Genomic DNA, 15,295 nt, shown 5'->3' with positions numbered 1-15,295 from the left:
ACTACAACACAATGTGCCTGTCATCTAATGCAGCCTGAATGACAGGGCCTGGAAAACCATTTCTTACTCCATGACCTGTACGCTGCCCTATAAAACATGTTGATCTGGCTGTCTGAAACTGTTCCCACACAACATACTTGTTATGCATGCCAGCCTACATGTCAGTGGTTGGGAAAAAACACATTTTTGCACTTACCTCTGCTGCTACTGGAGTTAGCTTGTTATAAGGTCCATAGTGCTCATCCTTGTGACATATTTTGTTTCTGCGACAAATTTGTTGAAATAGATGCAGAGGTTTGGCAGAAGATACCAGACATACACATGTACACTTCGCTTCACATATATTCGACAAGAAATCTTGAATGACCCAGGTCACTTAAGAGGTTGGCACCAACTAAGATGACAACTACTATCAGCCTGTAATAAATGTTACAAATGGACACACAAATTCGCAATAAAGAAATAAAAGCAACCACCTCAGTAACAGATCTACACTTAACTATTATCAGTCTTCACCCTCTACTAGACTAATCCCAAAGGACAGCACAAGTACACAGAGGTAACAAAATGTGGAAAAAAATGTGTTAAAATACACAATAGCTTATCACTAGTAAAGAAGGTGGAATCGTCTCTCCACATACAATATTTTCACTCTAAAGTATAACTTATCCACCATGATTTCTGCCATTATAGCTGACACAGTCTGATTTGACCCATCTTGGCACACACCACGTCACAGTAATTAACTCGGCTGAATACTATCTACACGTGCCGCTTACAGTTATAGCTAAAAAAAAGCACACTGCACACTGCAGTCTGCACTCTGCACTGTTTTGTGGCAGCTGACTTCTTCACTGTTCCTCCTCCCTGCCTGTGGCTGCTATTTTCTTGTGGACACCGGCCGAAGACACCATGCACTGCCCAGCTCGACGACGTCGGTGAGCAGCTGGCCATGTCCTCTGCTACTGAGGCTGTTCAAATATAACAGAGCTTGCTTGCATGGCGTTCTCGTTTCTCCAGCGTCTCTTGCTTCCTGGCCATCCATAAAAATGTCACTCACTCTGCCCCATTTCCAGGGGCCAGCCAGAGGGGCGCAGCCATCGGCAGACGTACCCTTGCGTAACAAGTGCTTTCTTGGGGAGTGCGCAACCACAGACCATCAGAACACTCACCGTGCGCTGGAATGCAGGGCACACACAACAGCCTTCTAAGGCCTCACTAAATAGACCTTCACGTGTGGTCCTGTTAGACATGAATTTTGATGGCAATCTCAACAAGCCAGTAACAAGGCAGCCCGACACCAGAGGCAATAGCTTTGCTCGAATGATGTAAGGGTTGTGATCACTGCTCACAACGAGACTTTGAGACTGAGAATGTTTTTTAGGCACACGATGAAGTAAGAAAAGTACACAAGTAGAGCAGACACTAATGGGGAATTATTATAGGAACGATGAGGATGGCAAAAGGGGAAATCCGCTGTCATAACCGACTTATACAAACAGCACATAATTATGGCCTGCCGCCTGGCAATGAGTACCTCGGAATCGGTGAAGCTGGTCTTCTGTTTGACTGCTGCTGTCGTGAGAATTTATGGAAAGTGATTGAAGAATGGTGAAACCTAAAGTGGGTGACAAATTTTTCTTATCCACGACATATAGGACAATGAGAAGGTCGAATGAGGCGCCTAGAACCTATGTTTTCTTATTTTGAACCAACAATAGTATCAGTTACGTTAGCAGTGGGGACGGGATCATCGTGATTAGTCCGTGAATCCTTGGGAATGTGTCATCTGATTGGATAAATCACACCTCCTTTTGTTCTGGATCGCCCAGGCGAATGGCTGCTTGTAACATGCGCCACGCCACGGACCCAGTCCAGTGGGGTTATTATGCTATGAGGGACATAGGAATCTGGACTTCCAATAGTGGACTACGTTAACTTTATTACAGACCACTTGTTTCCATTCATGTGAGATGTCTTACCTGACAGTGATGTCATCTTCTAGCATTATAACTGTACTTGTCACACAAAAGAAACACGCTTAAATGGTTTGAGGTGTACAGCTGTGAGCTCATGGTGAAGCTTAGGCCACCAAATTCGCCTGTATTGCCCAGTGGACGACATCCAGGCCGCTATTGCGCGTCAGCTTTCTGTCCAGAAACCACTGGCCTCTACGTTGCGGGAATTACGTGACCTCTGCATAGACATCTGGTGCCACAAACCTTCAGAAAGATGCCAAGCAACTGACATATCCACGCCACGCAGAACTGCTGCTGTATTGCTTTCCAAACCGACATGGTGTTTAGCTGGTGATCATAATCTTTCGCCCTATCAGCATATGTTCCCTAACTATACAAAGCATCAACATCATCGAGATAGCTTATAACACTACGCATCAGTGTTGCATTCCTTCATACGTATTGGAAGCACCGTCGCCTTCTTTTGACCAAGTGTCATGCCCCATTATCAAAGTGACGTGCGATAGACCGATGCTAACAGAGGGGATAGTTATTTCGGACATCTGTCTATACTGCTATAATCATAATTTGAAGTTGTAACCAAAAATCTCGAAGAATTAATGATCAGTTTACATTAGAATTTTAAATCACACTTTAATAAACGTGTGGACGGACGTGGGCTACACATTTTTAAAATATAAATGGTATAGAAGTACACTGATCAGCCAAAATTAAACGACCACCTGCTTAATAGCTTGTTTGTCTGTCCCTGGGGCGAATTATATCACTGATTCTCCATATCACGGACCCGAAAGTTTGTTGGTAGGTTTTTGAAGGTATGTGGCACTAGATGGCTACGCGTAGGTTACTTAATCGTGTAAATAGCGCGTCGCTGATTTGCGTACTACTACTGATTTGCGTGCCCGATGGCGACCCATTACGGTTCCATAGGATTTACATCCAAATTTGATCACCGAGACATCAACGTAAGTTCACTATGATCCTCCTTAAACCATTGCAGCACGCTTCAGGCTCCAAGACAGGGACAATTATACTCCTGAAAGATGACATCACCGGCAGGGAAGGGATGCAGGTGCTTCGCAGCTGTCGGCGTGTCATCGATTACTACCACGGGTCTCAGGCAGATGCAGGCATAATACTGCTCTGACAAGCCTACGTTCATGGCGCAGTGGGCGGTTCGAGCCGCCCTTCACCTGGATGATGGTGTTTGAGGAGACGACCGTTGACCTAGTATGGCAAACATGTGATTCACCCGAAGAGCCAACTCGATTCCACTGCTCGACTGTCGAATTCCGATGCTCCCGTATCCACTGCTATCATAACTGACGATGTTGTTGCATCAACATATGAACACTACAGACCTCCATGTTCAACAATGTACGGTGAATGGTGCGCATTGAAACACTTATGCGTGCACCAGAAATATGTTCTTTCTGCAGAGATGTCACGGATCATCAACTGTCTTACTTTTCAGAGCAGACAACCCTCCGAACCCCACATTCTGTGAAGAGCCGTGGAGGTCCAACCATTTAGTGCCTAATGGTGGTTTCATTGTCCTCCCACATCTTTCGTAGATGCTCACCACAGTACCATGCTCACCTTCGACCACCTTGGCCGCTTTCGAGATACTCGTTCACAGGTTCTGCGTAATAATAACCTGCCCTTTGTCGAAGTCGCTTACCTCAAAGGAGTTCCCCAATCGCAGCCCTCATCTTCGCTCAGGTGATCCCGCATCCGTGTCTGCTCCGCTTACGCACTTTTGCTATCGCGTCAAGTGCCCACAACGCCATTACGTGGCATCCAATGCCGCGGTGGGCAGTGGTCACAATGTTTTGCCTTTACAGTGTGTGTGTGTGTTTTATACTATATAAAGTGGAGAAGTTTTTAACAAAAATCTCTAAAAGTTCGTGACTAATTTAGTTCAAATCGTTACACGGTATTGCATTGAATATTTAGATGGAAATACGCTATATATTTTTTTAAATATATAACTATACGTGTAGTATGTAAAGGAGAACCGTTTGGAAAAATCTTCAAATTTTTGCACGGTACACTAATGAACAATCAGACGGACGTGGGACATATATTTTTGAACGTATAAATATGTATGCAATATGTATGTGTCAGAGTTCATTGCACTCGCGTGTGGCCAAGTATAGGTTGTGTTTGTCCGCTAAAGTTACTCTCACCTACTTTCTTAAACAAGGATGTTAATCATTCTCTTGCCTAATTAGGCTGGCGACCGTTTTCTTTATCTGTTAAACAGTGCAGATAGGTAAAACATTGTTTGTAATGTTCAAATATTTACGTAATTCTGACTTTCACTTCCGAAAAGCCACCTCCGTTAGGTACAACACGCTCAAAATAACAAAATTCAACACTGGGCAATTCAAAGGGAAACACTGCTGTGTTGCTTTATATCACAACTGTTTTAACTAGGTAGTTTTATTTCACGGCCTGCCTTCAAGGTTATGGTATAGAAGTAGCAGACGGAAGTGTTATGCGTGGCTTTTCCATGACAGGACATTTTGTTCTGTTGGGGCATACTACGTAATAAGCCAAACTTGGTATTTCATAGTACAAGTTACATAAATGCTGTTGCAGTGTTATATCCCAAGGACTGAAAATCCGTTTGTAAGGTGTCAGGCAAATCCAGCACCTTCCGTGAAAACCCTGACAATAAGCAAATCTAGTAGTATGTCGCATAGCTCCGAATAAATCGTGACATTAAGTTAACCAATGTAATACGAGTAACGAGTGAGCAAATGGAATACCACAGATTAACACAAGAATGCCTAAATGCATGTAGTACCTTCCCACTGTGAGACCGACACAGTTCAGAGGGGAGAAACGAGAACAGAAGCCGAGAACAGAACCGTGTTAAGCTAGAAGGCCCTACGATAAGGGACAGACTGGACACTCACGTCGGCAGCCTACCGCTAACACTACCACCCGCACGTTTTAGCGTGAGACTTTTTCGCGTCTCTGTTACGTCAAGAACCACCCCCCAGACCATAGTAAAAGCTAGAGCCCTCCAGAAAAACAGTATAGATCTTACAATAACACAAAAAGGGCAACTACCACACGCAAGTTTCAGTGTGAGACTTTTTCGCGTGTCTGTTACATTAGGACCACCCGCCAGCCCATGTTAAAAGATAGAGCCCTCCAGAAGAACAGTATAGATCTTACGATAACGCTAAAAGGACCACACCAGCTGCAGGTTTTAGCGTGAGACTTTTTTTGCGTCTCTGTTACGTTGCAAACTTTAAAAACATTGCCCCACCACGAAAAGTATAACGTTTCTCATTGGATAGACAGAATTTTTGTAGGCAGAGCTTACGGTTAACATTGAGACCCTGATTGGTCAGATGAAAACACAGCCAGATAGATTTTTTGAAACCAACTTCGGTAAATTGTAGTAAGGAGAAGTTAGGAGGGAGTTGCTTCCGAGATGGCGAGGTGAGCGGAGCTGTGCTGCCCGCCGCTGCCCTGACACTACCTAAACACCGACAAGGTAATGAACGCATGCGATGCCGTATTTTTGAGCGCATAAGGCTTCACTGAGAAATGCAGAAGTCTCATCTTTTACACCCCCTTTTTGCGTAATACTAGTGTCGATCGTTAATTAAAACTCATGGTGTTCACATTTGCCACTTGAAGAACAGATCTGAAACACGATGATTTTTCATTTATATAGTTATTCAGAAGCCACATCAGCCACTGTAACTTACGACAAGTTAGATAAGTAATTAAAGATAATTGAGGGTCACTGTAGACCAATTTGATAGTTTTCTCTTTTCTGAAACTTAAATTACACCTTATTTATAGATGTGATATGGCATAGGTCATCCTTCGATCGATTGTAGAACTTGGAAACCCATTCAGGGAATATTCATTCACATTTTTGTTGAACGCAGTTGGTTTTTACCATCCTATATTAAAACTATTCCTTTTATCAATAGTGAAATTTATAAATGATGTTTTGTGAGTAGAATAAAATTTCCAATGGTAAACTTAACTGCTTTTTCGACGTTATTTTACCAGCTAACTAAAAATAGGAAAGCCTTGAACTCCTTCCACTAAATTTAGTTAGTATTAAGATTCTTTTACAGGGAGTGCAGTGGAGCTGACGCTGAGATCATTTAGTATTTGGTTATATCATCGCTAGTCTCACTGAACTCTTCTGAATTCTACATGTCATGTGTGGTCTGGCGTCTCCTTACCAGCAACAGGTCCCAGGTTCCCTAAAAAACACGCTCAGAGCATCGTTGCGCGAAAGTGGCAGGGAGACACGATATAGAACAAACAGACACCACCATGAATGTTTAGCGAACCTTCCGAAATTGTCGACTCTAAACGTCCGTAGCATGCAGTTACCTTCCCAATATTCGCTCAAAGATGAATCTCCTTTTACTGAAGCTGGATTTGCTGTCGCGTTTGAAACTGATCTTCACTGACGAGACGTGGCACTCATGACATACAGGGAGTGTGAGAGGAGAGGCGTGGAGATCAGGGGTGGCGTGTAGAGCTGACTGTTTTCTACTGAACCTGTTCAGGGCTGGAATTTTCTTTTCCCTATCTTATTCCTTTTCTTTTCCTTTTTATAAAGTCTGTTGAACAGTGTGCTGGGTTATGCGCCTATTTACATGCCCGATGTTCCTTCGGTGATCCAGGCGCCGAAAGCAAGGATCCACATCATCTTCACGGGCTCTGCTTGGGTGCCAACGCTGGTGCACAACCCATCGGCTGCCGAAAGAGCAGTGGCCGCTACTGTGTCAGTAGCCCCTCACAGCAAACCATGTCTGCTCCTACAGGCACTAACCGTAACTTAAACCAGGCCTTCAGTTTCAGGCGTGGACCTAACGCCATTAAAACTACACAGGCACTAGCCACTATTTAAGATCAAACACGCTATAACAGCAAGGTTCGCCATAGGCTACCCAACGAACAGCAAGTGAGAATCATTCCTTACAGAAGAAAAGTAAGAAGCGCCGCTGAGAGAAGTGACAACAAACACGTCTGTTGTTCCTTTAGTACTACACCAGGTCAATTAAATAACTACTGAAACGCCCATAATAAACAATACGGACAAGCACAAACATGTTCATACAGTGAGCCACAAAGACCTCGCTTTCTTGAAGGCACTCGAAATGCACAACAGCAATTCTGAGACCACGCGTCAGTCGTAGGAAAGACATCCCCAAAACACAACGGGAACACACGAAACCAATACGAGGAAACACGATGGCGACATCATTAAATACGCCATCGTATGTACAGGTAGGCACGACGAGATCATAGCAAACTAAAATACAGTCAACCAAATACAATACTGTGTTAGACACTGCTCTCACAAACAACTTGTTCACAGATGAAGCTACTATGTGGACATCTAAAGAACAGTGGTACGTCCAGTGTAAATTTAGTGACTGGCACTGCGCACTCTACACACACGTGACACTTTCCAGCCATCTTCTCCTTTGCTCGTCAGTAAACACTACTCGTGTCATATCCTAAAACACTGAATCAACATGGTTTAGAACGTAGCTACACGGTATTAACAGAAGCTAATACAAGATAACAGACTCTCAAATTATGCGCCACTATATTTCACGTGTCTGAACTAGCAAACACACAAAATGTGTGTGCCTCATTACCGATCACTCGTCACCGTGCAACCTCTCGCAGTGCAGGTGTAATCGATCGCGGTACCCGCGATTCCAACAAGCGAGGAACACATCTGCAACTGACAGTTACTACAAACCGGCTCTGAAAATAGTCGTGCGTGCGGACGGCAGGAACAGTCTCAAGCGGTGGACTACCAATGCACACCGGACGTTTACAAGTAACCCAACTCGCACGTCACGGCGAAACCACCCCCACGGAGCTATGCCAGATTTACTAACGCACAGCACGAAACACACCACGAACATGCAAGCCTTTTACTTTCTCTACAAAAGCACACCGACAATTGCATACAGGTTGCCAACCACCGAAAACAACTCTGATCTGGCGCTGGTAGAACCTAACAAAGGCTAAGCAATACTTCCATATTCAAAACAAGTTCACGAATAAAGTGACAGCAGACAGAACAACTCAAAATCACTTTCAGCCTCAGCCGCGCACTGAACCACCAACGAATAACTTTCCCGACTGAACAGGCGCTGAGGACAGCCGGCGTAAACCAACAACAGAAGTCCAACCGAGTCCTTCAAACACGGGAAGGCGAGAGGCACTACGGAGTACCCAAAGACTGTTAAGTTGCACGGGTCACTCCAATATCCAAGAAAGGTAGTAGGAGCAATCCACTAAATTGCAGGCCCATATCGTTAACGTCGATATGCAGTACGATTTTAGAACATACACTCCTGGAAATTGAAATAAGAACACCGTGAATTCATTGTCCCAGGAAGGGGAAACTTTATTGACACATTCCTGGGGTCAGATACATCACATGATTACGCTGACAGAACCACAGGCACATAGACACAGGCAACAGAGCATGCACAATGTCGGCACTAGTACAGTGTATATCCACCTTTCGCAGCAATGCAGGCTGCTATTCTCCCATGGAGACGATCGTAGAGATGCTGGATGTAATCCTGTGGAACGGCTTGCCATGCCATTTCCACCTGGCGCCCCAGTTGGACCAGCGCTCGTGCTGGACGTGCAGACCGCGTGAGACGACGCTTCATCCAGTCCCAAACATGCTCAATGGGGGACAGATCCGGAGATCTTGCTGGCCAGGGTAGTTGACTTACACCTTCTAGAGCACGTTGGGTGGCACGGGATAAATGCGGACGTGCATTGTCCTGTTGGAACAGCAAGTTCCCTTGCCGGTCTAGGAATGGTAGAACGATGGGTTCGATGACGGTTTGAATGTACCGTGAACTATTCAGTGTCCCCTCGACGATCACCAGAGGTGTACGGCCAGTGTAGGAGATCGCTCCCCACACCATGATGCCGGGTGTTGGCCCTGTGTGCCTCGGTCGTATGCAGTCCTGATTGTGGCGCTCACCTGCACGGCGCCAAACACGCATACGACCATCATTGGCACCAAGGCAGAAGCGACTCTCATCGCTAAAGACGACACGTCTCCATTCGTCCCTCCATTCACGCCTGTCGCGACACCACTGGAGGCTGGCTGCACGATGTTGGGGCGTGAGCGGAAGACGGCCTAACGGTGTGCGGGACCGTAGCCCAGCTTCATGGAGACGGTTGCGAATGGTCCTCGCCGATACCCCAGGAGCAACAGTGTCCCTAATTTGCTGGGAAGTGGCGGTGCGGTCCCCTACGGCACTGCGTAGGATCCTACGGTCTTGGCGTGCATCCGTACGTCGCTGCGGTCGGGTCCCAGGTCGACGGGCACGTGCACCTTCCGCCGACCACTGGCGACAACATCGATGTACTGTGGAGACCTCACGCCCCACGTGTTGAGCAATTCGGCGGTACGTCCACCCGGACTCCCGCATGCCCACTATATGCCCTCACTCAAAGTCCGTCAACTGCACATACGGTTCACGTCCACGCTGTCACGGCATGCTACTAGTGTTAAAGACTGCGATGGAGCTCCGTATGCCACGGCAAACTGGCTGACACTGACGGCGGCGGTGCACAAATGCTGCGCAGCTAGCGCCATTCGACGGCCAACACCGCGGTTCCTGGTGTGTCCGCTGTGCCGTGCGTGTGATCATTGCTTGTACAGCCCTCTCGCAGTGTCCAGAGCAAGTATGGTGGGTCTGACACACCGGTGTCAATGTGTTCTTTTTTCCATTTCCAGGAGTGTATATTGTGTTCGAACATTATGAATTACCTCGAAAAATCTGTCTATTGGCACACAGTCAACATGGGTTTAGAAAACATCGTTCCTGTGAAACACAGCTAGCTCTTTATTCACATGATGTGTCGAGTGATTTCAGATCGATTCCGTAGTTCTGTATTTCCGGAAGGCTTTTGTCACTGTACAACACGAGCGGCTCGTAGTGTAATTGCGTGGTTGTGGAATATCGTCTGAGTTATGTGACTGGATTTGTGATTTCCTAACAGAGAAGTCACAGTTCGTAGTAACTGACGGAAAGTCATCGAGTGAAACATTGGTAATTTCTGGCGTTCCCCAAGGTATTGTTATAGACCCTTTGCTGTTCCATATCTATATAAACCATTTGGGAGACAATCTGAGCAGATGTCTTCGGTTGTTTGCACATGACGCTGTCGTTTATCGACTAATAAAATCATCAGAAGATCGAAACAAACTGTAAAACGATTTAGAAAAGATATCTGAATGGTGCGAAAAGTGTCAGTTGACACTAAATAACGAAAAGTGTGAGGTCATCCACATGAGTGCTAAAAAGAATTTGGTAAACTTCGGTTACACGATAAATTAGTCTAATATAAAAGCCGTAATTTCAACTAAACACCTAGGTAATACAATTACGAACAACTGAAGCTGGAATGAACAAATAGAAAATGTGGGGAAGGCTAACCAAAGACGGCGTTTTATTGGCAGGACACTTAGAAAATGTAATAGACCTTCTAAGGAGATAGCCTACACTACGCTTGTCCGTCCTCTTTTAGAATACTGCTGTGCGGTGTGGGATCCTTACCAGATAGGACTGACGGAAGACATCGAAGCAATACACAGGCGGGCTGCTAGATTTATTACCGGTAGATTCGGGACATGCTTCAGGAACTCAAATAGGAATCCATAGAGGGAAGGTGACGTTCTTTTCGAGGCGTCTGATTATGTAGATCATAATACTCTCTTATAAAAACTCAGATTTTATGAAAATTATTGTTTTACACATAAGTGATTTCAATCACACTTAACAAACCGAATGCCAAAGGTTTGACTGAATAATTCACACAATGTCGGAAGGCTAGAAAATTTTTGTGACAGGCGAGAAATCTGAAAGGGAGTGAGACGCAGTTCAATTTTGGATCCACTCCTGTTCCTAATACACATATATGCATGACCTGCCGTTCACATTCAACAAGCAGAATTGGTATCTTTTGCAGGGGATACTAGCTTTGTAATAAATCCCACTATAGAGAAAGCCCTCCCCATGAACCATGGACCTTCCCGTTGGTGGGGAGGCTTGCGTGCCTCAGCGATACAGATGGCCGTACCGTAGGTGCAACCACAACGGAGGGGTATCTGTTGAGAGGCCAGACAAACGTGTGGTTCCTGGAGAGGGGCAGCAGCCTTTTCAGTAGTTGCAGGGGCAACAGTCTGGATGATTGACTGATCTGGCCTTGCAACATTAACCAAAACGGCCTTGCTGTGCTGGTACTGCGAACGGCTGAAAGCAAGGGGAAACTACGGCCGTAATTTTTCCCGAGGACATGCAGCTTTACTCTATGATTAAATGATGATGGCGTCCTCTTGGGTAAAATATTCCGGAGGTAAAATAGTCGCCCATTCGGATCTCCAGGCGGGGACTACTCAAGAGGACGTCGTAATCAGGAGAAAGAAAACTGGCGTTCTACGAATCGGAGCGTGGAATGTCAGATCCCTTAATCGGGCAGGTAGGTTAGAAAATTGAAAAAGGTTAAAGTTAGATATAGTGGGAATTAGTTAAGTTCGGTGGCAGGAGGAACAAGACTTCTGGTCAGGTGAATACAGGGTTATAAATACAAAATCAAATAGTAGTAATACAGGAGTAGGTTTAATAACGATAAAAAAAGGATGTTAAGCTACTACAAACAGCATAGAGAACGTAATATAGTGACCAAGATAGACACGAAGCCCATGCCTACTACAGCAGTACAAGTTTATATGCCAACTAGCTCAGCAGATGACGAAGAAACTGAAGAAATGTATGATGTGATAAAATAAATTATTCAGGTAGTGAAGGGAGACGAAAATTTAATAGTCATGGGTGACTGGAATTCGTCAGTAGGAAAAGGGAGAGAAGGAAACATAGTAGGTGAATATGGATTAGGGCTAAGAAATGAAAGAGGAAGCCGTCTGCTGCAATTTTGCACAGAGCATAACTTAATCATAGCTAACACTTGGTTCAAGAATCATAAAAGAAGGTTGTATACATGGGAGAATCCTGGCGATACTAAAAGGTATCAGATAGATTATATAATGGTAAGACAGAGATTTAGGAACCAGGTTTTAAATTGTAAGACATTTCCAGGGAAGATGTGGAGTCTGACCACAATCTATTGGTTATGACCTGTAGATTAAAACTGAAGAAACTGCAAAAAGGTGGGAATTTAAGGACATGGGATCTGGATAAGCTGAAAGAACCAGAGGTTGTACAGAGTTTCAAGGAGAGCATAAGGGAACAATTGACAGAAATGGGGGAAAGAAACACAATAGAAGAAGAATGGGTAGCTCTGAGGGATGAAGTGGTGAAGGCAGCAGAGGATAAAGTATGTAAAACGACGAGGGCTGCTAGAAATCCTTGGGTAACAGAAGAAATATTGAATTTAATTCATGAAATGAGAAAATATAAAAATGCAGTAAATGAAGCAGGCAAAAACGAATACAAACGTCTCCAAAATGAGATCGACAGGAAGTGCAAAATGGCTAAGCAGGGATGGCTAGAGGACAAATGTAAGGATGTAGAAGCTTATCTCACTAGGGGTAAGATAGATACTGCCTGCAGGAAAATTAAAGAGACCTTTGGAGAGAAGAGAACGACGTGTATGAATATCAAGAGCTCAGATGGCAACCCAGTTCTAAGCAAAGAAGGGAAGGCAGAAAGGTGGAAGGAGTATATAGAGGGTTATACAAGGGCGATGTACTTGAGGACATATTATGGAAATGGAAGAGGATGTAGATGAAGACGAAAAGGGAGATACGATACTGCGTGAAGAGTTTGACAGAGCACTGAAAGACCTGAGTCGAAACAAGGCCCCCGGAGTAGACAACATTCCATTAGAACTACTGACGGCCTTGGGAGAGCCAGTGATAACAAAACTCTACCAGCTGGTGAGCAAGAAGTACGAGGCAGGCGAAATACCCTCAGACTTCAAGAAGAATACAATAAATCCAATCCCAAAGATAGCAGGTGGTGACAGATGTGAAAATTACCGAACTATCAGTTTAATAAGTCACAGCTGCAAAATACTAACGCGAATTCTTTACAGACGAATGGAATAACTGGTAGATGCGGACCTCGGGGAGGATCAGTTTGGATTCCGTAGAAACACTGGAACACGTGAGGCAATACTGACCTTACGACTTATCTTAGAAGAAAGATTAAGAAAAGGCAAACCTACGTTTCTAGCATTTGTAGACTTAGAGAAAGCTTTTGACAATGTTGACTGGAATACTCTCTTTCAAATTCTAAAGGTGGGAGGTGTAAAATACAGGGAGCGAAAGGCTATTTACAATTTGTACAGACACCAGATGGCAGTCATAAGAGTGGAGGGGCATGAAAGGGAAGCAGTGGTTGGGAAAGGAGTGAGACAGGGTTGTAGCCTCTCCCCGATGTTATTCAATCTGTATATTGAGCAAGCAGTAAAGGAAACAAAAGAAAAATTAGGAGTAGGTATTAAACTTTATGGAGAAGAAGTAAAAACTTTGAGGTTCGCCAATGACATTGTAATTCTGTCAGAGACAGCCAAGGACTTGGAAGAGCAGTTGAACGGTATGGACAGTGTCTTGAAAGGAGAGTATAAGATGAATATCAACAAAAGCAAAACGAGGATAATGGAATGTAGTCGAAATAAGTCGGGTGATGCTGAGGGAATTAGATTAGGAAATGAGACGCTTAAAGTAGTAAAGGAGTTTTGCTATTTGGGGAGCAAAATAACTGATGATGGTCGAAGTAGAGAGGATATAAAATGTAGACTGGCAATGGCAAGGAAAGCGTTTCTGAAGAAGAGAAATTTGTTAACATAGAATATAGATTTATGTATTAGGAAGTCGTTTCTGAAAGTATTTGTTTGGAGTGCAGCCAGGTATGGAAGTGAAACATGGACGATAACTAGTTCGGACAAGAAGAGAATAGAGGCTTTCGAAATGTGGTGCTACAGAAGAATGCTGAAGATAAGGTGGATAGATCACGTAACTAATGAGGAGGTATTGAATAGGATTGGGGAGAAGAGAAGTTTGTGGCACAACTTGACTAGAAGAAGGGATCGGTTGGTAGGACATGTTTCGAGGCATCAAGGGGTCACAAATTTAGCATTGGAATGCAGCGTGGAGGTTAAAAATCGTAGAGGGAGACCAAGAGATGAATACGCTAAGCAGATTCAGAACGATGTAGGTTGCAGTAGGTACTGGGAGATGAAGAAGCTTGCACAGGATAGAGTACCATGGAGTGCTGCACCAAACCAGTCCCAGAACTGAACACAACAACAACAAAATAGGGAAAGCAACAGAAGGTATGGTAAACAGTAACAGAGGAGATATAATTTGCACAGAATTATTAAGTAATTCTCAGAAAACCCTCCCTAAGTTTTGAATAAACGCACTACATTCATTTCTGCACAACAAATAGTCGTATCACCATTAGTTTCAGCACATGAGTAGCACTCAGTAAAAAGGTTGGACTGCTTCATATCTTATGATCTGCATGTTGATGGACACTTGAACTGGAAGAAGCATATTACTGAGCTTTTCAGACAATAAGTTCAGCTGTATTTACTCCTCATATAACTGCTGATCTTGGAAATGAAAGAATTAACCTCCTGTCATAATCTGCATATTTATATTGACTAGTGTCTTATGGAGTAATTTTCCGGGGTAACCCATGGCATAAAGAGAAATTACTGATTACACAGAAGCGAGCAGTAAGAATAATTTGTGGTGTTCACCAACGGATGTCATGTAGGTACCTCTTTAATGGGATAGGCATTTTAACTGCGCCGTCACAACACATATTTCCGCTAATCCATCACAGTTCGAGGACATAGTTACAACACCAGATTGAAAACGACCTTTATTAATAATTATTAAAGCTGACAGTTTCTCAGAAAGGAATTCAATATTCAGAAAGAAAGATTTTTGATCATTTGCCCAGTACCATAAAATTTCTGCAGGCAACAAAGCAAGCATTAAATCTAACTTAAACTTATTTCTCCTGAACAACTCCTTACATTCAGTTACGAATTTATAATTAAAAACTGGTATTCAGCAAAAAGATAAAACAAAATTAAGTGTAACTCTACGAATAGCATTAAAATGATGAATTCAGTAATTTTAAAACTAATCATGTATACATATCCTGCAAACTGACTCGTTCTACATCCTTTCCATAACCGGAACATGTAAACATGGAACACGTAAACCAACCAACTAACTAACTAACTAAATAACTGGCAACGTGATTGACGATGTAGTGATGGGCATGATCAAA

The sequence above is a fragment of the Schistocerca gregaria genome, chromosome 3 (genome assembly GCF_023897955.1).
Source record: "Schistocerca gregaria isolate iqSchGreg1 chromosome 3, iqSchGreg1.2, whole genome shotgun sequence".
NCBI lineage: Eukaryota > Metazoa > Arthropoda > Insecta > Orthoptera > Acrididae > Schistocerca > Schistocerca gregaria.
This window is presented reverse-complemented; position numbering follows the sequence as displayed.